The 25,413-nt window shown below is 42.5% G+C and overlaps 1 protein-coding gene across 1 annotated transcript in view; it reads left to right on the top strand.

Annotated features, from left to right (window-relative positions):
- Positions 1-7,330: 7,330 nt before the first annotated feature.
- STK38L (serine/threonine kinase 38 like) overlaps positions 7,331-25,413 on the top strand; it is a 50,110-nt gene continuing 32,027 nt past the window's right edge. Inside the window, exon 1 of the mRNA XM_035321402.1 lies at positions 7,331-7,456. The gene's annotated coding sequence lies outside the window, so the exon portion shown is untranslated. The remainder of the gene's footprint in view (positions 7,457-25,413) is intronic.

Raw genomic sequence — 25,413 nt, 5'->3', positions numbered from 1 at the left:
CGACACACGCACCTAACTTGGTGTCATCTGCAAACTTGCTGAGGGTGCACTCAATCCCCTCGTCCAGATCATTGATGAAGATGTTAAAGAGGACTGGTTCCTGTACTGAGCCCTGGGGGACTCCACTAGTGACCGGCCTCCAACTGGATTTGACTCCATTCACCACAACTCTCTGGGCCTGGCCATCCAGCCAGCTCTTAACCCAACAAAGCGTATGCCAGTCCAAGCCATGAGCAGCCAGTTTCTTGAGGAGAATGCTGTGGGGAACGGTGTCAAATGCCTTACTGAAGTCAAGGTAGACCACGTCCACAGCCTTTCCCTCATCCACTAAGCATGTCACCTTGTCATAGAAGGAGATCAGGTTTGTCAAGCAGGACCTGCCCTTCATAAACCCATGCTGACTGGGCCCGATTGCCTGCTTGCTCTGCAACTGCCGCATGATGACACCCAAGATAATGTGCTCCATGAGCTTCCCTGGCACTGATGTTAAACTAACAGGCCTATAGTTCCCCGGGTCTACCCTCCGGCCCTTCTTGTAGATGGGCATCACGTTTGCTAGCCGCCAGTCAAGTGGGACCTCCCCCGATTGCCAGGACTGCTGATAAATGATGGAAAGCGGCTTGGCCAGCTCCTCCGCCAGTTCTCTCAGTACCCTCGGGTGGATCCCATCCAGCCCCATCGACTTGCGTACATCCAAATGCTGTAGCAGGTCACCAACCATTTCCTCGTGGATTGTGGGGGCCACATTCTGCACCCCATTCCCTTCCACCAGCTCAGGGTACTGGGCATCCAGAGAACAACTGGTTTTGCTGTTAAAGACTGAGGCAAAGAAGGAGTTAACTACATAACGTAGTTATGCAGATTTGTTAAGAAGCCAGCTCATTTAAGAACTGACCTTTGCCAAGTTGAGAACAATTATTTTTGTATCTCTGTAGATTTTTATTGCATTTAATTGATCTGTATGACAAATATGCAAAACTGAAGAACTGACAGCTCTGCTCCTGCAAAGACTCAGACTTCTCTTTGCTCTGCAAAGCAGAGACAGTTTACTGTTTACTGCTGAAGTGCCCTTGCTGCAACTTTGGCAGCAGACAGTGCCTTCCTCACTAGCAGCCTGTGGCTTTGAGGGAGGAGCAGAGGTGTAGTAGAAGCATAGTTATGATGGAAACAGGAAGGGCTCAAGCACTTAGCTCCAGAGCTGGCTAAGAGGCAACATCTCTCAAGAGAGAACCAGATTACTGTCAAAAACTTGAAGACTTCTAATATTATCAAACAGGAAGCAATACTGGGGAAATCTAGTAGGAACAGGCAGACAGTCAGGTACTGCTAAGGGGACTTAGGGAACTGGGAGGGCTTCAGGTAATGGGACTGAACAACAGTGAGGGAATTGACTGGAGATGTAAATCAAGAAGGCAGCAGAGCAGGGGCTGCATCTTTGTGTGAGTATTTAGGATGGAGTTTTCAGGCTTTTGATTATTCCACTGAAATGTAGGGTAGTGGAGGAATAAGGCAGAGGAAGTTAAATAATCAAAGCACTTGGTCAAACATCAAGGTTTCAACACCATCCTTTCCTTCTATTTCTGACTCATGGTATTGTGACTGGGAGGGGAAAGATGACTTCACATTTCTGAGTTCATAAAAGTTTTCAGGCTGCATTTTAGGATAGCGCTGGGGGAGAAATATCTTCAGTTTCTCCCTGGTGGTCTCTTTACATTGACCCATTACTTACTTCATCATGGAAACAAATGGAGGGTCTGATCTGGAGATTCCTTTATTCCTGAGACTGTGGTTTTCTCAGGCTAGCTGTGCCTCTTGCCTCTTCCCTCCCAAAAGCCCCCATTCAGTGCAGCTTCTCTGAGGTACCTACACAGCTGGAGCACCCACCTTAGCAACAGCATGCCTAAACATGAACACAAGTAAGCTTAAATCAGCCTCTTTGGAACAAATTTTTCACGGTCCTAGAAACGTTTCCTCACAACCCCAACAATCTCTTATTTCTGCTTCCTTGTAACCCATCCTCTTACTTTCTCTACCAACTCCATACTGAGCTACAGACTCTAAAACTAACTGCAGGCTTTGACTCCCCCACCACTGACCATCCGTACATGAGGATGTCAAGAGGGAGAAGGGCCAGAAGACCATGGCCTTCAGGCAGGAAGCTTGTCACCTTGTGCAAGCAAACTTCATCCCCATTCTGCAAGACCAGACACATGAACCTATCCTGCAACCTGAAGTGCTGGGTTCAAGTTACAGGAGAAGAAATCCAGCACGTGCAATTGCACTCAGGTTAGTCTCCATGCTTCCTGTGCCTGCTTTGTGTTTCTTGATTGTCCTACGTATGCGACATGTAGCTACATGATACTATGGTGTCAGCTGTCCCTTACAAGCATGAATGTTCCCTCCATAGGCTGCTCCAGCATTCCATGTTCAACGGATTCAATGGGATAGCTCCCGTGAGTCTGGAGACTTCAGCATCAGACCCTAAAATAGATGAACCAGGGTTGAAAAGCAGGGAACAGAATGGAACAGCAAGTTGCATCATTTCATTTACATCTTGTTCCAGTTTCTTTTCTTCTTTATTTAAGAGCTTTATGTCAGGCACAAAAGCTGATCTAGACAGCTATATAGCAAAAACAAGCAGAAAGCAAATATTAAGTAAGAAGACAGATCATGCAGTAAGCTTGCAATATAAAGGTGATCTGCCATGTATCAGGATAATTTGGAAAGAATCTACACAAAATCTTCTATATGGGGAAAAAGCATATGCTGATTCCTGAAACAGTCTAAGACCAGATCAAATACATTAACTAAGAATAAAGTATCTGAAGGAGTGCTTTGTTAAACATACTATTTTGTGTTCAGAGGTTTCTTGGGAAAAGATTGCCAACTTCACCTTTCTCTAATATTTAAAGAAAGTTCAAAGCTGACTGTGCTAACTGAAGAAGAACACTGAGCTTCTTTAATATTAAAACTCTTATTAATTAGTGTTTTTGCTAACTTTTTTTTTGTTCCAGACTTTCAGTGTTTCTTTGTTTATGGAAAAAGATCATGTATTAAATACATCTGTAGCAAGTCCACAAAGATTTTCTCCAGAGAGAATCCAGAAATAATATTTTAAGAGATGACGTTGTTTAAGTGAACTCAGCTATAAATAATTTAATTGCTTACAAAGTCAATCAAATTTGTCACATCTTTAACTTCTGCATGAGGAATTTGGTACCTCTGTGCCAGGAAGTATTGTGCTGTGTGTTCCAAATTGCCTGCAAAAGTTGAAGCCAAGACAGAAGTCTATGCTAAAAAACAGTAATACTTCCATAGCATAGAAATCATTCAAATGGCATGGAAAATCTGCAAAAGACTGGTTTTGGAATCATAGTTGTAAATTACTAAGACACTCAGAATATGAGCTGAGAGCCTGTAAGGGGACCATAGTGATTTCCTTGATTTTGTTTAGCTGAATGAATTGCTTTGTTCCTTAGACTACACATATGAAAACACATATGAAATGGTTTCCTAGTGACAGATATGTTATTAATATAAAGAAAATTATCTGGGCTTTCAGGAAAGTATAAACTAGAACTTTCTAAGAAAGGGAATGGAGATAGCAACAGTCTGTAGTTGGTTGTACTGAACAGAGCTGGATTGTCACAAATGCCTATGAAAGGCACTTCGTTAAGAACTTAACATCTTTGTTACTAATTTTAAGAGGCATAGCAAATGATGTATTCTGCTTTCAAACTAAGAAGTGAGGCAAGAAGTTTATGGCCCTGCATAAATCCATGGTTCACCACTCCATGAATAGTGAAATGCTGGTCTCTTTACTTCCCAAAATAAAATAGGGTTGGAAAAGGTTCAGAGATGGTCAAAAAGGATGATGGGAAGTATGGAACAGTTTCCAGGCGAAGACTCTTTAGTCTGTAATAAAGACAACTGAGGAGGTACAGGATATAAAAAGAAGTGTAGCACTGACAGACAGGATCAACAGTCTGCTGTCTGTGCTGACACCAAACCTAGTGATACCAAGACACTCTCAGAAAACAGGCTCAGGATAAGGAAAAGGTAGAGATTTTCACACAATGGGCCATGGAACTCCCTGCTGAAGTGTGCTGGGAATGAGAGACATTCAGAGGACTTTAAGAGGAGACCACACAAGCACTTGGAGTAGCAACCCATTGGGGTTACAATATCGGCTGATCACATCGGGCTCAGGACAGCTAGAGGGTTTTAAAGGGATCTGTTGGGAAATTGTTCTGTTCTTCTTTTTCCCTAGGTGTCTGCTCACAAGCATCAGGAAGACAGAACTGTGACCTAAACAGAGCCTGGGTCTGAACCAGTACAGACGTTCCTGTGTTGTCACGTCATTTTAAATACTGATGACAGTTTCCTGAGTACAGAGCCTGACCTAGCAAACAATAAGGTGAGTAATGTTACTCATATGAATATTCCCATATAAGTACCAAAACAACTGATTTCAGCGTTACCTAATTCTTCAAAGAGTTTCCAGACCAAGATCTTCTTATTTGTTTGATTCAACTGTGGAACATTCCCTATGAATCACAACCACACATGCCTTCTAAGTTTTCATTCTGCCTATTAAGAAATTGCATTTTATTCTATGCCTTGATACACTACTGTGCCCCACAGGAATCAGGCAACCAAACAGTACATTCAGCAAGTGCAAAACCCTGAACAAAAACATACACTTTTGTTATTTAGGCAGATCAGGGAATTACAAGTAAAATTTGGTTTAAAAACTATCAAAACCATCTGAAAAAGTCATAATGACACTGGAAAATGTGTTTCTGCATTATCTGCACCATTCTCACCTAGCTCTGTCTTATTTCATGACTAATCTTAAAAGTCTTCGTATTTTGTATTTTTGTATTTCGACGTTGTTTTGGTTTGCTACAGTCCTTCCCCTAAGTTTTTTGAAGGCTTCAGAGGTTCAGTGGAATTTGTCAGCTGGTATTTAGGCTTTTGTGTTTGCCTTTAATTCTTGCGCTCCAGGGTGTACCCTCATCCCACAGCCAGAATGAGCAGGGGACACAGAACCTTTCACTGCTTGTTGCAGTGTGTAGGACTGGAACATTATGCCGTGTGCAGAAGTACACAGGTTTAGAGCAAAGATTTTATTTCAAAATGCTTACTATGACCAAAACCTGGCAACTTAAAAAGATGTTCTTCTATGTAGTCAATAGGTTCTTAGACCTCTAAACTAAGGGCTAACTGCAAATATACATAAACGTAAGTTATTGAGAAAACACTGCTGATTAATAACTGTTAAGTTGCATCACAGTTTTGGTTAAAACCTTGTGTATTCCTGTCAGCTCTCCCCACTTCATTTGCCTGCACAGAAATTATTTGCAGGTTGGTTTTGCCATGGTTCACTTCAGGGTGAGCATTTGGTTGCTGCTTTCTTTAAGCATGCAGACATTCAAAGGTTATGGATGTGACTAACTGTATTCATGTTAAGTATCCCATTGTCCTCAACTACAATAGAGGTTATCCCATTGCAAGACTGAGTAAAGAAAATCCTTCTATGTATATAGCTAAGTTAGGAAAAAAAAAAAAAAAAAGAAAAAAAAAATTAGAAAATTAAAATAAACCATGTCTATTTTGCAATGGAAAATCCACTAACAAAAATACTTCCACAAGCAGGTAAAAATAGAAACATGAAATACTCAGTTTTTCCATCAGTCTCTTAAGTAACAGGCAGTGTTATTGTTACACTGTTGTTCTCTTGTCAATTGCACTACTATTTTGAAAACTCACATTGCTGACTTATGAGGAAAATTATAAGGAATTATGAGGAAAATTCATTATGTAAATAGACATTTATAATTGTCCAAAATAACTGACCAGTTTTTAGATGATGGTAATTTTTGTAGTTTTAGGAACCATTTGTTATCCTTTCCTCCCCTGAAAATAGAAGTTTGCCCCACTTCCCCGCTCACACACACATAGCAAAATTCAGTACTTTTCCACTGGCACCATGATCTTTCAGTGTCTGCCATCTGCTGTGCTGGCACGACCCACAAGAGAAGTAGCAGCAGCAAGTCAGGAACTGTAATGTCATGTCGTGAATATTCATTCAATTTTCATTGTCACAGATTGTCCTCATCATCTCTGGGACCAACCTTTTTTCCCCCAGCTTCCCTTTGACAGCTTTAGAGGAACGGAGGAGGCAGAAGCAAGATACTGAAATCAAAGCTCCCAAACATCAAAAAAAAACAGTTGAAATCAGTCCCCACTCCTGTTAGGGATAGTGACAGTTCTGCCACTCCCTTTACCTCTGGTATCTATAAAGATTTGTAAAGACTTGCTCTGGGAAGAGTGCTTTAGTGAAATACCGCCTTTCTAGATCTATAATCAGTTTATTTCGAATTTACTTATCATAATATATAGTGTATTTTCCCCTTGTGCTAATTCTTTTTCCGGGGTGTATATCTATGTTTTCAGCACTGCAACAAGGTAAATGGGAGTGCCACAGGCTCCAAATTCATTACCACAGGCTCCAAATGTGGAAATGGAAATTGGCTATCACAGAGGGCTGTCCCTCTAGAAAGCACTCTTGCATTGCATCCAAGTTAAAATGAGCTAATTTTAGGCTTCTGCTATTTCACACCTACCAAAACTAATGCTTCTGAAAACCGATCTCAGCAGGTAGGTCCACGGTGAATTTCCTGGCTCAGCCTGAAGGCAAAAGGAACACAGAGATCCACTTGCAGGACCAAGGTCCTGAGTTCATAAGGTGTCTGGGAAATAAATCTGCTTTGGTGCACCCAACTCTTATGAGTTGTCACTGTATACTCAGGTAAAATAAACTTAATAAGGTAAAATAAACTAAATGGGGTTGCCAAGTAAGTCTGGGTCATCAGCAACCATCCTCAAGTCACAACACTAGTAGGAACATTCACTAGCTTCCACATGCTGGGCGCTGTGAGAGAGGCAGAAAACAATGCTATTGATTGTCATTCTTCCGACCTGAGCTAAGGTTTGCCCTCTACACCGCTGGCTTTACAAGAAATTCTCATCGCGAGGTAACTGTTTTCCTCACAAGCACTGCTGCTCCTCGCACAGCCAAAGCAGGGTTTCACTTGCATGCCATGTGCGCCAACACCCACACCCTCGTACTTGGGCGCTGGGGCTGTAAATACAGCGTGCCGGGGTACCGAGGAGGACGTTCCCCGGGTCCCCGCCGCCCGTGAGGGGCTGGGGCCCGGGCCGCCCGTGCCGTGAGGAGGCAGCGGGGCCGGGCGGCTCCGCGCGGGTACCTGCAGCAACCAATGGCGGCCCCATTCGGCGGCGCCGGGCTCTCGCGAGAGCCGCCGGTAGCCAGCCCTCCGCCGGGGCCCTCCCGCCGCCCTACTCCTCCTGCCATTAGCGCAGAGGACGGGGTGGTGCTTGCACCGGCAGCGGGCGGCGAGCGAGGAGGAGGAGGAGGGCGGCGGCGGCGGCACAGAGGGGTGAGTGCCGCGGACAGCCCACCGCCCCGGGGGGCGCCCCTCAGCCCGGCCCACTCCTTACCCCCACACACTGGGTGGCGGTGGGAAGGTGAGACCCTGTCAACGACGCCGCGAAATCCCCCTCAGCCTCCCCTCCGCGGCTCGCCGCTCCCCCGACGTGAGACAGCGGGAGCAGCCATCGCCCCATAGCCGCCGGGACGGAGGGAGGAAGGGAGGGAGGGAGGACAGCCGCTGCCCCTCAGCCCACGGCTCCCTCGGGGACCGCCGCCGAGTTCTCCCTTCCTTCCTCCCTCCCTCCCCTCCAACCGCCACCGCCGTGGGCACGCGGGCGGTGGTTGGGCGATGAGGGGCCTTTGGGTGGGGGGGTAGCCAGCGGGCTCTGAGGGGTGCACTGGCGGCTGCGGGCGTGAGGGTGCCTTGCCCTCTGTGGAAATAAATAAATAAATACTAATGGATTTAGCTCTGTAGTTAGCTCTTTAAAAATAGTCCTCAGTAGTTTCTGTTTGCTCTGCTGGACAAATCCAAAACCTGCTTTTGTAGTCAAAGGAGTTTGGGATCGGGCCCGTAGTTTGACAGTTACAGCTTGTCCTCTGTGTTTCCAGGCAGTTTGCAATGGCTTCAAATAAATGCTAAGGAGCATGAGGTGTCCCTTGTTCTCGTCCTCGTCTTTATTAACGTTTTGGGTTAGAATGACAGAGCTCACATGCACACTGAAAGGGTGCCCCTGCCGATGTCACACACCTGACTCCCTGCTGTAAAATCCAGACTCTAGATGTAGCCCCTGAATGAAAAGCAATGCTGAAGTTTGACTTAAAGTTTCTTCTCAGATAATTGTTGGGTATATTTGTGTTGCTCAGCTTTTACTTGTCCTTTGCTGTAGAGCGGTGAAATGTACTTTGAAGACCACAGATGCTGGGTTTTGTCACATATGCTGATTCAGTTTTTTGATTACAGTTTTCCCAAGTCCCTTGAAGTAGAAGGCTCTTGTTTGTGAGTGGATATAACACTAATAAATGTCCCTAAATCGTTGGGCACATTCCATCAAATATGCCAAAAAATAAACAGTCTACAAGATCTCTGTCTTAATACCTTACTCTTTAAGAACTCAACGGTGAAACAGTACCAGATGTAGTGTTACCTGGAACAGTTAACTGCAAACAAGCCAAGGTGCTCCTCCAAGTGCTAAGTAGTGGTCAGGCTCATTATAGCTGAGAAATGTTATTGTATCCGGTAAAACTGATGTGGTTTTATCATCTGGGCTGTACGTAGTTGAGTTATCCTCTTATAAAAAGGTATCTTGAATTCCAAAAAGGCAGCTTTGCATAGTTCTGTGAAATTAGAGCTTAGTTTTTCACCTTGAACATGGCGTGATGTATGTTCAATTTAAATATTGTTGGTTAACAGAAAAAAATATATATATCTAAAAATAGGCATTTTGTCTTTAATATTTCAAGGGAAAAGAAACCATCAAACCACTAGCTAAACAGAATTCAAAATGTTCAAATATTTATAGCCTAGTGGACAGGTATTGTGCTGCATTTCTGCCTAATTTGCAGAAAGTTAGTCTCTTTTAAAAGCAAAAAAAAAACCCACACCCAGTCATTAAGCTGTGGTGGACTTGGACCAGGACCCCATGCTCTCCGTGCAAAATGAGAAAACACTGAGCTTGATTGATCAGTAACTTTGTTTTTTATTGTTTGAGTTACCTGCTGTCATTTGGGATCTCTCTCTTGAATCTTTGAGTGACCACAAGGAGCTTAACAGTGTGGATTTTGTCTACTGCCTGACTAGGCAGCAGGTTTGTGTTTTTAAAGCTTATCTTCTCCCATAAAATCTATTTTCACTCAGTTCCCATCTAATAAAAATACTCGCACCAACAGGTTGGAGCAGGGGATTAGTTAAAATGTAAAGCCAATTGATAAGATTTGATACTTGAATTCTAAGAAGAGTTGCAGGGTAGGCATGTAAATTACAGTGACAAGAATTGGTTCCCTGAATACAGTATTCATCAGCACAAAGACTAAGCTGATATTATGTGGCAAATGGTCTGCTTTGAGTCCCCTGGGAAGAGGCTTTGTGTGTCTTAGGTAATGACGGTGGACATAAATCAAACATAGTATTGTCCACAAGATCAAAACAGGAGCTAGCGGGATGAAGGAATTTATTGGGAAGAATTTATTTTCCTTGTCGTAAATAATTTGATCAGCATGGAGAGCATTAAAATGGGCAATTGCTAATACTGCCTTTTATGTTTGAAATCAGGCTATTTTGTGAGGCTTGCTTTTGTATTTCAACAAATACTTCATAGAGATTGAAGAAAAAAAAATAATTGAGAAATAATATTAATCTATGCAATCTACCTATTCAATCATCTGGCTTTCTGATTTCTCAGTAATTTTGACACTGGATTCAGTGTTCTGGTTTGAACTGTAAATTTAGTACTTAGTTTGTGATGTATATTCATAGTATTCCTACAAATAAGCTTGCAATTTGTTAGCTGAAATACAGTTTTATCTGAATTGTTACCAAGTAGAGTATGATGAAGAAAGCAGATACCTAGAATTTTAATGTAATAAACATGCTTCAGACTGCTTGTGTGAGATTTTGATTTTCAAGGGGAGAGTTTCTTTCTGTGTATTAGGAAACAGCAGTGGACTTGAAAAGGTAGGCTGGGTTTACAGGAATTCACAATAGCAAGAACCGCATTAAGCCATAAAACTAGATACTGCTAGTCACCTTTCAACAAAGAATAGGCATTATCAAGTAATAGTTTGGTACAAAACAGATCGAGCTCATCTGAAAGTATGAGTGAGTGCCCTGACACTTACTGCAAAGGAAGAAAGGGGACAGACAAAAGAAAGGTGGTGGCCAGGAGCAGCTTGCCTTACCGGGGGAGCTGAGCATGCCCAGGTCTGCCCTGCGGGAAGGGGGTTCATTGCTGTGGTAGGTTTGCTTCTGCCATGTATGCAAACCTTGACTGTCCTGGCACCGCTCATCTGAGTCCAGGGACTGGAGAGGGATTACTGGATAAAAAGGACCTTTCCCACACATCACTCTTTTCTGCTTTTTTTTTATTTTTTATTTTATTTTTTTTTTCCAGGATGAGTAGAGCTGAAGCTTATGCTGAGAAAGGCCTGACACAACTGCTGTGTAACACAAGAACAGCTATAGCTCCTCCTGCTAGAAATCCATGGTGTTATTATGAGTAAAATAGTAAAGAAATGAACTTGCTCATAGCTGAACAGATACTTAAATTCCAAAAGATACTTTCCTCTATGCAGGAGAGCTGCTTTCTACAGCTAGCAAGCATGCAGGTTACCTAGCCACAGAACCACCTTGCTCTTATTTGAAGCTGAATTCATGACTAAGCCATTTAGGTTTCCATGTATCACAACTGAGCACCCAGGAGAGGGTGAGAAGATGCTGATGTGGCCACTTTATTTTCCCATGAAGAACGATCTCTGGCTAACTAGCTACATCTGAACCAGAATGTGGGGAGAGGCAGGAGCAGCTCTCAGGTGTAAATATTTGCCTTCTTCCCATGGGAACAGAAAAAAAATCTTTCAGGAAAAGAATCCCCATTTTCCAGCTTGTCCAGGTAAAAATAGCAGCCCTGCAGCAACAGGCTCCCTTTTTCTTGCTTCATGTATTGGAAAAGAGTTTTTATCACAGACATTTCTTAAAATTTGTTTTAATTATTTTTACAATGAGTAGTTGTATGAAGTGTTTGCTGCCCTTCCCTCTCACTGGTGCCTTGTAAGGGAGGTAACCAGAATGCCAGCCAAATATCAGCCTGATGATGAAAGAATAGTTCCACTTAAAATGTCACTAATTTTTAGCATGAGCCCTGTATGAAGGGGATAGCTTACATTAGTAGCTTCACTGTATTTTACTGAGGCAGCTGTTGTTTCTTAAAGTTAAAGATAACTAGATTATTCTGTTTTGTGGTATTTAGCATTTGGCAGACCAGCAAAGGAGAACAAATTCAATCACAAGCTACGCATTTAATAGGAGTACCTGCTTTTACAAACTACAGAAACAGAATACAGAGAACAAAGTCTGTGTTTAACAATAGTTAAAAATATAGTTTTACAAGCACTAACATCTGGAACTATAAGTAAATTTTGTTCCACATAAGAGCTTCTCTGCGGGATGCTAGGCAGTTGCACAGCAATGAAAGGCAATGAGAGACTTGGCTGTTACCAACATGTATGTAGCAGCCAACTGTTGAAGCACATTCCAGTTCAGTGGAGTAATGGTGTTTGGTTAGCAGGTACTTGTGTAGTAAATAACACTTGGTGAGACTTGCCTACCAAGTAAGGGGTTCTTACGGTGGAGTTTGTAATGTGCCATCTCTTGGAAAGCACTGAGTGCTTCCCAGTGAATTCTGACTTTCAAGATTAGGTGAAATAAAAGAATTTTATCGCTGCTGGTGGCATTAACATATGTCTTTCTCACTGGATTTTGTTGGATTTGTTTGTGCTCAGTTAGTCTACTGAAGTGGTAAAGTACTCTGGTTAACAGTTGAGTTGATATTCTCCATGACTGACTTGCCATGTTTTGCTTCTGTAAATTGAAAGCTTTGCTGTGCCTAAAGAAAACTTCTACTAAATCTTGCTGTCTGCTTACAGTTGAAAAGAATTTATTTCCTTTATTTATTGAAATTAGTTACAGCATGGATCTTGGTTTCTGCAAATGTTATAGGAAAGGCATGAAGTCTGATTTCAAAATACAGTGGAGGAAATATTGACAATTAAGTTTATGGAAGAAAATAAAATGTGAACATATTGCAAATTGAGCTTCTGATAAAGTCTTACTGTATAGTTCTGCCCCAATCTTAATAGGCACGGTTAATCCATTACATCATAAGATACCAAGGACAGAGAAGCAAGGTATATTTAAACAGAAGTTCTTCATGAATTCAGATCTCAAATATCTTGTGAGCAAATAGTGTAGATGATCATTTTCTATTGAAATGTTTTGATGAGTTCTTATATGCTTGATTTTTGATGGGGACTCTTTTCTGTCTTGTCCTGTTTATCTTCTCATTTAACAGAAAATGAGAGTTTACATAAAATACATATGATGTGAGCATCTTGACTCACTTATGTGCCAGATTTACTACTCAGTTGCATAAGTAGCAGTTAGAGTCGCAGAATGGTTTGAGTTGGAAGGGACCCTAAAGATCACTTGGTTCCAACCCCCCTGCTATGGGCAGGGACAGCTCCCACCAGACCAAATTGCCCAAAGCCCCATCCAGTCTGGCCTTGAACACCTGTAGGGATGCGGCATCCACAGCTTCTCTGGGCAGCCTGTGCCAGTGCCTTGCCACCCTCTGAGTGAAGAATTTCTTCCTAATATCTAGTCTAAACTTATCGTCTTTTAGTTTAAAGCAGTTACCCCTTGTCCTATCACTATGCACATTGACAAAGAGTCCTTCTCCATCTTTCCTGTAGGCCCCCTGTAGGTACTGGAAGATCACTGTAAGATCTCCCCAGAGCCTTCTCTTCTCCAGGCTGAACACCCCCAACTCCCTCAGCCTTTCTTCACGGGAGAGGTGCTCCAGGCTGTTGATCATCCTTGTGGCCCTCCTCTGTACTCGCTTAAACAGGTCCATCTCCTTCTTGTGCTGGGGGCTGCAGAGCTGAACGCAGTCCTCTAGGTGGGGTCTCACGAGAGCGGAGCAGAGGGGGAGAATCACCTCCTTCTTCCTGCTGGCCATGCTGTATTTGTACTTGGGATTGCCCTGGCCCAGGTGCAGGACCTTGCACTTGGCCTTGTTGAACTTCATGAGGTTCACATAGGCCCACCTCTTAGGCCTGTCCAGATCCCTCTGGATAGCATCCCTTCCCTCCAGAGTGTCAACTGCACCTCACACCTTGGTGTCATCAGCACACTTGCTGAGAGTGCATTCAATTTCACTGACCATGGCACTGACAAAGATGTTAAACAGCACCAGTCCCAGTACTGACCCCTGAGAAATGCCACTTGTCACTGGACTCCAGTTGGGTACTGAGCCGTTGACTACAACTTCCTGAGTGAAACCATCCAATTCTTTATCCACTGAGTGGTCTATCCATCAAATCCACATCTTCCAACTTAGAGACAAGGATATCATGGGGAACAGTGTCCAATGCTTTGTGTAAGTCCAAGTAGATGATGTCAATTGCTATTCCCTTAAAATTAAACTTTGTAAACCTTTTTTTTTCTTTATAAAATATTGAAATATTTTTAAAACACCTGGAATAATCTCCTGTAAATTGTTTATGCTTTGAATTATTCCTAGTAAAAAATGAGTGAGCCAGAAGTCAGAGAAAATGACGCTAAGTGAAGTAGAAAATTGATGGAGCAGAGACTGTCTCTTTGAAGTGTTTGAAAAGCACAAAGTGCAGAACATGGACGTTACATCAAACACATCTAGTGATGAGAGGGTGGGGGAATAACTACGTGTATGTAGTGCAAAACATGAGTATAACTGACGTTTAATATCTGCTTAGAAGAGACATGTATGAAACTGAAGTCAAATAAAGGTCCTCCTGGTATCATTCAGCTGAATCTGACTGCTATCGCAATTGCTGAGGTTGAGTTATGCAAGCCATGGAGCAGTTAGAGAACAAGAGAAGCTGAGGCTGTGGTTCTCGAGTTCAGCGAACTGTGGTCTATTGTCAACCCACAACACACTCGGAGACCATCATATGCCTTTGATTTAAAGAAGAACCAAAATCCCCAAACTTCCTGTCCCACTGACCATTCACACACTGCTGACGGTGCCTGTGGACCATGGTTTGGAAATCCCTAAGTTGTAATGAACAGTGGTGTTAAGTATACTTATCTTCAGAAATAGTTTCAGGTAAGAAAATGAATTACAGGTGATCTATCCTACCTTCTCTAAAAGGTTGTGGTAAGCAATCTTGTCTCTGCTGCCAGTTTGATTGAGCTTGAGGGGTTCTGCATTTTTTTTTATCCTTATGCTCCTATCTGTACAGCCAGAGTCTGTGCTTTAATGTAAGTACTCAATGGGAAATGGTAACATTATGGTTAGAAATAGTTGATTTAAGAAAAAAACTGAAAAGGCTAACTTCTTGATCAAAGGGAAAGATCTAGAAAAACAAAATCAGCTGTTGTGGGTTAGAAGATGAAGCGGGGGGTGGAGAAGGACATTCCTTCCTTACCCTGTTAAGTCATCTCTTTCTGATTTCCTTACCTTTTCTGTTTTTCATGATCCAATGATAAAGTTGGAGGGAGCAGAACAAAGTGGCATGCTTTAGATCTTCAAGCCCTGCTGGCAAGCCTTCAAAGACAATGGAAATCTTTTCAGCTTCTTTCCTATGTTATAGCATGCACCACTTAACAAGCTCTGTTTCTCAGTCATTAGCACTGTTTACAGGCGGTGTTTGTCCATCCCTTCCACAGGAAGAAACTCACTGAAGTTCCCCTGAGCCCCAGGTGCACAAAGAAATGGAGAGTTGTCTCCAAATTTGAGGCCATGTAGTTAAGAGAGTGTTATAGGAGAAAAAGTGTGCAGGATTAAAATTTGGCTTTCAAGTTTGCTGGTGTAGTAATGTAAAAGGATGGAGCTGTGCAGGTGAGGACTGCACTGTGTCTACCAGCTAATCAGTTTGAGTATGTAAATCTTTGTGTTCCCAGAGGGATGATTGTAACACCTGGGATGCAATTTAGATGCAAGTTCACTTGCATCAAAATTTCCTGTGACAGGAACAACCATGTGTGCTCTTGTTTTCTAAGACTTACTGCTCAGAGCTTTGTCATGATGAGGAGTGCAAAATGAGCACTGTACTGATACGTTCAATCCCTCTGATGGTGCTGTTAGTTTCAGGGTGGACATTCAATTTGACTTGCTGTGGTGCAGCTCTAACCAGCTCCTTCCCAAACTGATTCTGCATGGGCTTCCCACAGGCAACAGCTTGTCAAGAACTGCTCCAGATACGGGTCTGTACCATGGGGTCCATCCATCAGGAGCACACTGCTTCAGACTGGGTCCCCCACAGGCAGCAGCTCCTGCCAGGTCACCTACTCCTGCATAGTCTCCTCGGTGGGCTACAGGTCAGGCCCAGAATCTGCTCTGGTAGGGGTCCTCCACAGGCCTCTCTCAGTGCAGGCCCACTTGCTCCATGGTGGTCTCTTCCATGGGCTGTGGTGTGGAACCCTGCTCCACCGTGGTACTCCATGGGCTGCAGGGGGACAGCCTGCTTCACTATGGTCCTCACCACAGGCCGCAGGGGACTTCTGCTCCGGCGCCTGGAGCACCTCTCCCCCTCCTTCACTGACCTTGGTGCCTGCAAGGCTGTTTCTCATTCTTCTCTCTCTCCCAGCTGCTGTGTAGCAGTAGCTTTTTTTTTCCCTTTCTTAAATATGCTCTCACAGAGGTGCAAACAACATCACTTACTGGCTCATAAGACTGTAGCTGCATGATGAAATTTTCTTCTGTCTGTGTGGAATCTAAGTGCTTTCCCTCCTTCTTCTGGCTGTCAAAGCAAGGCTGCATTTTACTGCAAAGAAAAAAGTGGTTAAGTGAGATCCACCCTCCTCAGTTCTCTTTGAACTGTAAAGTAAATCATCTCCACGTACTGCAAACTAATAAACCACAGTAAGAGCAGTGCAGAATAAATCCCATATTTGTCTTGGATGGAAGGCCAGACTTCTGTCTGGAACATTTGAATCTGTGCTTAGGGTGCAGCTTCCTTCCTATTCAAGGGTGGTGATCATCTTGTCAACAAAGCATCTGATTTACAAGGTGAAGTCACAGGAGTAGGCTCCTATCATATTTGTATATCCAGCAAGGGAAATAGGGGATTTCTTGCTTGTATAACAAGTGCTGCACCTGCTTATGCTTGTTCCCCATCTTTTATGTGGCTAGATCAGGAATGTAGTTTGTGTTTGACCAAGAGTGCAGGACTAAGTGAAGTTTAGCTAACCCTACTTTTTACAGTGATGCCGCACTGAATGCATTCTAATGGCTTTCCAGATCAGTGGTATCAAAATTAATATTTGCTAATGACAAATGCACCAATAAACACAAGGTTCTTTGTAACTCTTGGATTTTTTGCTTTCTTAGTCAATGCTACTTCTAAGCAAGAACCTTCTATGGTTGATGTGAATCTAAATCCATTTCCCATACTGGATTAGGTGGTATGATTCTCATCAACTTTGAGGGAGAGAGGACTGACAAAGGATAATCCAGCCTGTGTTCTGGATACCAGGGACATTTTGAAGTGACAGGCAGAGGGAGAATACTGGAATATACCAGGATCTCTTTATAAGTGCTTTTTCAATTCTGGAAGATCCTGTGCTCTTTGATGTACTGACCACATTTGACCCTGCATATTTCACGGGCATAATTCAATCAGTTCTGTAGATGTTTACAGAGCACCAAAATTCAGAAAGCTTTCATCTTCTTTGAATGAGATGCATTATTTTCTCTCAATTGGCATCTCAAAATTTACAAAGCAGCACCAGTATCCTAATATTAACTGTGTTTACGTTCAATTACCTTATGTTATCTGAATGCAACAGAGTTCAGATTAGTTACTAATCAGTTACTGGTTGATTCTTTTTCCAAAACTATTGCTCTGAATTCTAGCAAATTTAATTAACTGGGATTTACACAATGCTTTCCCGGGGCATGGGGTTTTATTACAGAAAATTAAGATAGATGTTCGTGATCAAAGCATTTGATCCTGTACTGTTTGTCTCCTCTTAAAATTACTCTTAAAGGAGTTTACCGTACTGTATGTCTTTCTGAGTGTTCTAAGTTTGGATTATTTGCTTCATGCCCCCTTTCTGACAGGAGACTAGGCCAAAATTGATAATGACATGTACCCTTGGAATTGAGCAATTTAGTCAAGGAGAGACTATATTTGTATGCTACATTTTCTTAAAGAAAAATACGTGGGAGCTGTTAAACTTTTGTTGGCTCTGGAAATGAGAAATGCAGTTAGCATGTGGGATGGGAATATTCCTGTCTGGCCTTCCTTTTTCATGGCTGTAGCATGATGAAAGTCAGCAGGTCTTGGTTTTTCCGACTGAGAAAGTGTGGGTTTATGTATATTTCTTAAATAAATGATTACCTTAGTAGATAAAAGACCCTGACATACTTTCACAAAAGATGCTCAGTAAAAGCAATTAATGTTTTGAAGGAACATACTATTTTGAGGGAGGATAACTCATTTTTCCTACCTTATTCAGTCCTTGGCCTTTAAAATGGTATTAACAAAGGAGGTGTCTCTTACAGATGCTTTTGTGATGTGGTTCCTAATTTATTGAGAGCTGGACGCAAATCCATTGACTCATTTCACGTAAGCCACCAAAGAGCTACTTCCAGTTATTGCCTGGACTAAGTCTTAGAGCTGAAAGACGCCATCTCTGACTGCCAGCCATTCTCCACAAGAAACATAACAAATATGCATTACAAATATTTCAACATTATAATTCAGCCTTTGAAGTTTTGGCACTTATTTGGCAAAGGATGTCTCCAAAGAGATATTTTTAGCAAACTCTGTATAGACAGCTTCAGATTTTTGTCATTTTTCTTTGTGAAGAATATTTTTGCTATGAGGTGCCCAGAATTAAAGTATATAAAAATGACAAGATGCTCAAACCACAGTTGGATTCCAGTTCTCTTAGGTTTGTTGGGAGCTGTGTGTATCTGCAGTAGAGACAGTTGCTCAGTTCCGCTGCTGCTCTGCGGTAGAGATGGGGATTGGGCAGGGAGGCCATCTAATTTGTTTGCATAATTTTGGCCCTTAGAACATATTTTAACTGTAAGTCATGCCCATTTGCTGCTGAACTCCTGTTTGATTGCTGGGTTTCTGAAAGTGTTTGAGAAACCTGTTATGTGACCAACAGTTACAGGCTTTTGAGAGAATCAGGAGAAGCAATTTTCTGAATTTAAAGATTAATTCCAGGTACCATTATCACACAGAGGGCTGGCATTGTATCAGCTGCCAGGCAGAATTCATCTGCCCTTAGATGAGTGCTTAGAAGTTGCATATCCAAGCCAGTTAGTCATCCTAACCTACCTCTGTAGGCAGTGGAGATGAAAACAGCCCTTTCAGAAGGGGATTCCTCTGAGCAGAGCTGCCTTAGGAGATGTTTGCCTCTACCTCCTGTGGAGGTGACTCTTTTCACACCCTGCCATTAGAGCTGTTAGAACAAAGGCTATCACGTTTTTCAGGAGAAGAAGATGGCTACAAGTAGGCCCCAGAGGCCCTGCAGTTGTGCAGCCCTGGATGCACGTATATGCTCCTGACTGCTTTGTGAATGTGACTGCTGAGTAGTGTCCTATGGCACAGAAATTTCAACAGTTATAAAATCTGCGGGTCTCACCTTGCTAAAACCTCCCTGCAGGTGCATGTGAAAACTTGTAACATCACAGACTCCTTTTGTTTTGCCAACAGCATAGTCAGAATATGTTGGTTATTCTCCAGAATGTGCTTCCTCCACAGCAGCTGCAAAAGCCCCAGGGCCCAGTGCAAACGTGCGTAAGCAGGCACAGCACCTCTGCAGTTGCACCTCTGAAAAACCCGGGGCTCAGGTCAAATGGGCTTTGTTCTCAGCCTTTTTTTCCTGTTTCCTTGTGTAATTCTACTTTTTTCCCATAGTTCATTGTACCATTTAGTATTCATAGAATAGAATCATAGGCTGTGGAAGGGACCCACAAGGATCAAGTCCAACTTCTGGCTCTGCTCAGGACCACCCAAAAAACTGAGAGTGTTGTCCAAAATCTTCTTGAACTCCATCAGGCTTGGTGCTGTGACCACTGCCCTGGGGAGTCTGTCCCAGTACCCAACCACCCTCTGGGTGCAGAACCTTTTCCTAACACCCAGCCTAACCCTTCCCTGTCCCAGCTCCATGCCATTCCCTTGGGTCCTGTCGCTTTCCCCAGAGAGGAGAGCTCAGCACCTACTCCTCCGCTCCCCTCGTGAGAGAGCTGCAGGTCACCATGAGGCCTCCCCTCAGCCTCTTCTGCTCTGGGCTGAACAAACCAAGGGAACTCAGCTGCTCCTCGTACATCTTGCCCTCTAGACCCGTTCACCATCTTCATAGCCCTAAAAATAGGATTCCATAAACCCTGTTGTTTTCCTGAAGTGTACAAACTTTGTTTTTCAAATATATGCCCGTGTGAAGGCTTGCCAGAGGAACAGCTTGCTTTTCCTCAATGCTGACCTGATCTGACTGTAATACTAAACTGAAAGTGAGAGGCAGGACTAAAGCTACAATTCCATTCCTTAGATCTTCCTTTGGGTTATATAAACTATGCTTTTTGCTTCAAATGCTGATATGGTGCTGCTAATTGGTCTGTTTGCTTGTTTAAAATCTTAAGATAATCAGCTAGAGACATTTTTTGTTCTTCTCATAGCATTTAAAAATATGTGGTATTTGTATAAATTGATGATGCTGTAGATGAGAAAAGCAGAAGGAATTGCAGGTAGTGATACTGGGTGTATCTGACACGGGAATGATTGTGATGGGTATTGAGAAGCACTGGACTTAGCTACTGGGTTTTTGGGCTAGTCTGATTAATTTTGTTGTGCCTAGGTTTCCTCATCTCAACATATCAGAACAATCTGATTTCATAAAACTACACGTGGAGAGTGGTATGTAAGCCTGTAGGTTATTTTGGAGGTATTACTATTATTATTACTGCTGAATAATTGGAGTTGGAAGGGCTCTGTTCCCTAATCTGCTGTAGACACTGCTCCAAGACAGGATTCTCTGGTCAAATTCTTCCCTTGCTCATGTATCTTTGAAGCCCTTCCAGGACTGAGCCCATGTTCATTTACTTTTCTTCATAATTAGCAATGATTCTACTGATAAATTGCTTTACAAAATGTTTTGTGGTTGTTGTTGTCGTTGTTTGTTGTTGTTAGTTTTCAAAGTAACCTCAAGATTTGGATAGAAAATACTTTAAAGGGGCAAAATACAGTTTTCTTGAAAGCTGGAAGGCAGGTACATCACACAGGGAAGCAGAATAAGGCCTGCAGCTCTGATTAATTGGAAGATGTTTTCTGGCATTATTAACGAGAGAAATATCCCAAAGGAGAGGAAAGCAGCTTGAGGCTTGGTAACAACCTGAAGAGACCTTTGCAGCTTCGGGCAATCCAGCACTGCAGCTGACCTGTGCTTTCAGGATTTGCTGAAGTTTCTATTATTTATATTATTAATGATTTATTTAATAAGATTTTACTCAAGGGGATGGACAAAAACAAACAACAAACAAACAAAAAACAATGAAAACCCTAGCTTCTAGATCCTGCTCCAGTCCTAGTGTTACCATCTTAGACCTGGGGAGAGTAGTGATATTTTTATTAGGCAACTAGGCTAGGCTCAGTATCAACTGGGGCACGATGTATGGAATAAAAAGTTCTGCTTTTTGCACAGACCTTTTCTGACTGCTAGGATTATTTCTAAAGTAAGGGATTGTACTTGGCTTTCTTTTTTGTATACAGGTGCAGGTGAAATATGTTTCAAGACTCAATTGAAGCTATTGCTATTTTTATTAATCACCCAAAGGATCACAAATATAAATATTTCTGTTTCTATACTAACGCTACATTATTAAACTCCTTTTTTAGTGTCTTTTATATTTTCAGAAGTGAAGAGAATATTACAGAGCAGCTGCATCCCAGTGATTTGTGAAGTTAAAAGTACTGTCTTACCCTGTGTTGTATCAATGTGACAAACTATATTATTGATATTATGTATATTCCTGGGGCTTTACCTGGAAACTGGTAGAACTTTCCAAATGTCCATTTATCAGTACTTTAAAAGACGGCTGATTAATGTTATTTGCAATGAGGAACAGAATGTGTAAACATTGACTGGGGACTCACTCAAATGAATGCTTTCAGTTGGATTCATAACAGCAACACTTAGCCAAGGGTGAGAATAGCTCTACTTGGAAATGTCATCACCAAACCTGGCCACTTGCAGTATACTAACATTTTTTTGTTCTATTTCCTTCTCCCTGTATATTTCCTCCAATTTCCAAAATCAGAATGAGACTTTGGCCCAGTCCATGGAGCGCTGAAAAACATCTCCCTTGCATATCTTGCCACACACCCTTCCTACCCATGACATAAGGATTAATGCCTCTTCTGCAGTCGTTAGTAGTAGTTAACTGTTTCTCCAGTCTGATCAAATGGAAAGCTCAGAGAAATGCAGTGACAAGGAAGGGTTTGCATGCCTCATGAGTTCTGGGGGCAGCTGAAATAATGTATTTTCAGAATGCATAAATAAAAACACTAATACTCCAGCATCTTTTCTCCTAAGTGTCCAGGCTCTTTGTGTGTATGAAATCATTAAGCCTCCTAATGTGACCTGCTAAATACAGGAATGATGTGTCTGTTCTCACATAGGGTAACTGAGGCACACCCTTTGTAGTTTTTGTTGTTGTTGTTGTTGTTGTTTTCCTGTAGGTTTTGTTTTAGTGCATGGGAAATAACAGATGATTTGGATTCTGTTTTACTTGATGCAGTTCCCTGTCCTGTAACCACAAGAGCATCCTTCCTCTGTATATACATCATCTACTACTAGAAACAGAAATGTCAAAATATTCACAATTTAAACACTTGCATCATTGCTGAATGCCAGGAATTTAATGTGCATTTATTCTGCTGAAAGATTTGTCTACCTCAAGTAACTTTTGGGGATGTGTTAGGGATGCCTTGGCTGATAACTCTTCTGGTAGAGTTGTGGAGTAGAATGAGAGGAAATGCATTAAGGAATGAGTGAGAAATTAGAGAGGGCCTTAAGGTGGATATTCCTGTGTTTTACTGTAAATGAGGTACTGGACTTTGCTCTCAGCATTCTTGGGTACTCATAAAATAATTCAAATTCAAGCACAAAGTATGTATCTCTCTTCTGCATAGTGTAGACATGTGGTCCATGTCAGTGTTGGTACTTGAAAATGCTTGTCAACAATGGGCTTTGTTCATCATACCAGAGCCAAGTGGCATTCCAGGAGGAGCACTCAGTGAGGCTGCTAACGCAAGCAGAAGTGTCACATATGAAGACCAGGAAGGATTTCTAGTAAATTTAGCCAGGGTTATTCATGAAGGGTGCAGCCTTTGATATACCATATAGAGGATAGGTGTTCAGCTGTTCATTAGCCTCACCGTGATCATTTCCATCAAAACCAAATGAATCAAACGAATTGTATTCTGTATTGATGCAGCTTGAAGTAAAGGGGGTGTGAGAAAGCTGCCACAGCCTCTTTTGAAATCTTCGCAAAGCTGTCCACTCCAGCCTGTTTCCAAATGGAGACAGCAAAACCTGGTGCAAAAAGAACATGGGTCACTGGAGAGTTAACCTCTTTTTAACAGTTGTTGCAGTTAGGGTATGGCATGAAACCCGTAGCCTGTTGATGTGACTGGCCACAGGGAGAATGGACAGTCCTGTCCTTCTGCTGCCACAGGTATATCCAAACCCTGCTTGGATGTAGTCCAAATTTAGGTGCCTGCAGAATGGACAGAGCCCTTCATTCCCTTTCTTCTCTGCGCCTAATTCATGTGCTTCATTACTCCCCTTTCGCTGGATTTGGCAGTTGTGTAGTTGGAGGTTGGGACAAACCAGCTCACGGATGTTATGAAAGGAAGATCTCCCTTTTCCAGGGGTGTGGAGATGGACAGTACCTTAGAACTGCTGCAGTATCAGGAATATGGTGGGAATGTGTGGCCAGGATGGGAAGGATCAATAAAGAATGCTGCAGGGGGAGAGAGGAGGACCTTTCTCTTTCTCTCTCCAAGAACCAATTCAGAGACCTGCATTGACACTCCTGGAAACAGAACTTGGCAGCAACTTCTGTCCTGTCTGTGTAAGCGCCTTGTGCCCGGGGCCCAATTCCCATAAGAAATGTCAGCATTAAATAATTTTTCAAAAGTGGAAATGATCTCATTCTTCCTAGAGCTTATTTGGGTTTTCTGTCTTGGTTACTATTTATGGGAAATAGCTGGTTGTATCCAACTCGTCAAGCAGTGCAGATCACTGCCTGGAAGACCTTTATTTGCCACTCCATTGGTCTCCATCTTTATACTTTGTTGACACTGAGTTAGCATTTCCCTTCAGGTTTCCTACAGGTAACTCCAGTTGTCTTCGTCTCCACTTGATGGATAAAGAAATTAAGTCACCTTAGTCACCTTATAGGGCAGTAGAGACTTGCACGTTGAAAAGTAGCAGTGAGCTGTTCTGCAGGAACTTGGGAGTTGCTTTTCCTTCTGCCTTCCTATGAAGCCCATACCTTCATATTTGTGACCTATGCTGCATGAAGAGTGCTCCTTACTGATGAGCCTCGGTCCTTTTCTCAGCTGCTGAGAGCATGCTTTATCCCTGGGACATGCTGCTAGACACTTTTGAAAGCGTTATTGGTAGGAAAGGCTCCTTCCTAGAGAGGTTGTCATCTTGTTCTCTTATTCTTGTCATAATCAATTTGATTTTGAAAGCATGTGAAATTAGATTCTTTCTTTTTTTTCTTTTTTAAATCTGTAAATTTGCCCATTTTTGCACGTTTAACTGTGGTGTAGCAGATATACTACAGCCTCAATATATTTTAGAAACCTAAGCCAATAAGCATATCCTCTGGTCCTTTTCCCACTCACTTTCTATTGCATCTGGATATGGTGAGAGTTTTTGCCCACCCACACCCTGCTCTTGCTTATCTTGTCCTTTAACTAGGAAACCAGATAATTGAATTGAATCTCTAAGATTAAGTTAATGGAAAACTCCACCCATTTTGAATGAGCTTTCCCAGGCCACAACTGGAGAATGACCTTCCACAGGAAACTAATGCCCATCACAAACCTCATCATCTTTCACCTAGGTGCAAATCTTTTCTTTCTTTTCTTACTGTCATACTCACCCTCTTCTCCTGCCATACAGTCCAATACAAAAATCCCTCCTAGTTCCCAAAGGTAAAGCCCCTCTCTGCTCCTGCCTCCCTAAACTCCTTAGAAAATAGAAAGGCTTCATAGCATCCCTAAAATTAAAGAGTTGAGTTTCTTGGCTCAAAGCTGAAAACATATTACAATTTCAAGGAAACTTTATGCAGGTGTCATATTAGAACCATCTCTTACTCTTTACTACTTTCTCAAGTTGTGCATCTTGGCCATTAAAGAGCCAGACCTGGAGAAATCTACTGTGACTGAAATACATTTTCAGACAGCTGTGTGTGTTTTGAAGTGGAACATATCTTTCATTGGACCTGAGTATACTTTTATCAAGAAAACCAGTAATTAACCAAGGAGGAAGCAGAGTTCTGGTCAGTGACCTCTAAAAGTATTGCTCTTGCTCTGTCCATAATTATTTCATGATCCAAAACATTGCAGCAAGATGTTGTGTGAGGAAATTAATTTAGCAGGTCTTAAAACAAGGTTTTCTTGAATATGTCTGGATACAAGTACTTGCTATAAACTGACAAAATGCTTAAGTGCAGATGAATGCACTTACTTCAGAAGGTAGAAGTGTCTACAACCACGCAGGTCTTCTTTGAGGACAAAGATCTATACCATATTGGAACCTGGGGAGAATCAAGAGAGAGAAAAGATGGCAGTAAGCTAAAGCCAACCCTGAAATACCATTCCATTGCACAGCACTGTTAGCTTTTCAGCATACTGCTGATTTCCCTTGTTGGCCCTGGCAGAGAGGGAGGCCTGCATGGCACTGCCGGTCTGGTTCCCCCATCATGTGCTGTGCTGAGACCTGCCATGCTGAGCCCCTGGGGCTCTGCACAAAGCTGGCCTCCTGTTTGGAGCACTCTTTGGAAGATGGAGCAGCGAGGGTAGCCGCTCTGTGCCCTGGCTGTCTGTCCTTCTTGACCGAGCAGACGTATAACCTCTCTGTTTTTCCCCCTCTACCTGAGGTTAATGGGGTGAGTGTGTTTGTCTGTCTTGCAGCCATGTGCACAGTGGTTTTAATGAGTATTAAAGCCCAA

Source organism: Oxyura jamaicensis, chromosome 1, assembly GCF_011077185.1.
Source record: "Oxyura jamaicensis isolate SHBP4307 breed ruddy duck chromosome 1, BPBGC_Ojam_1.0, whole genome shotgun sequence".
In the NCBI taxonomy this organism is placed as follows: Eukaryota; Metazoa; Chordata; class Aves; order Anseriformes; family Anatidae; genus Oxyura; species Oxyura jamaicensis.
The sequence above is the reverse complement of the archived record's forward strand: the minus strand, read 5'-3'. Positions and strand labels throughout refer to the sequence as shown.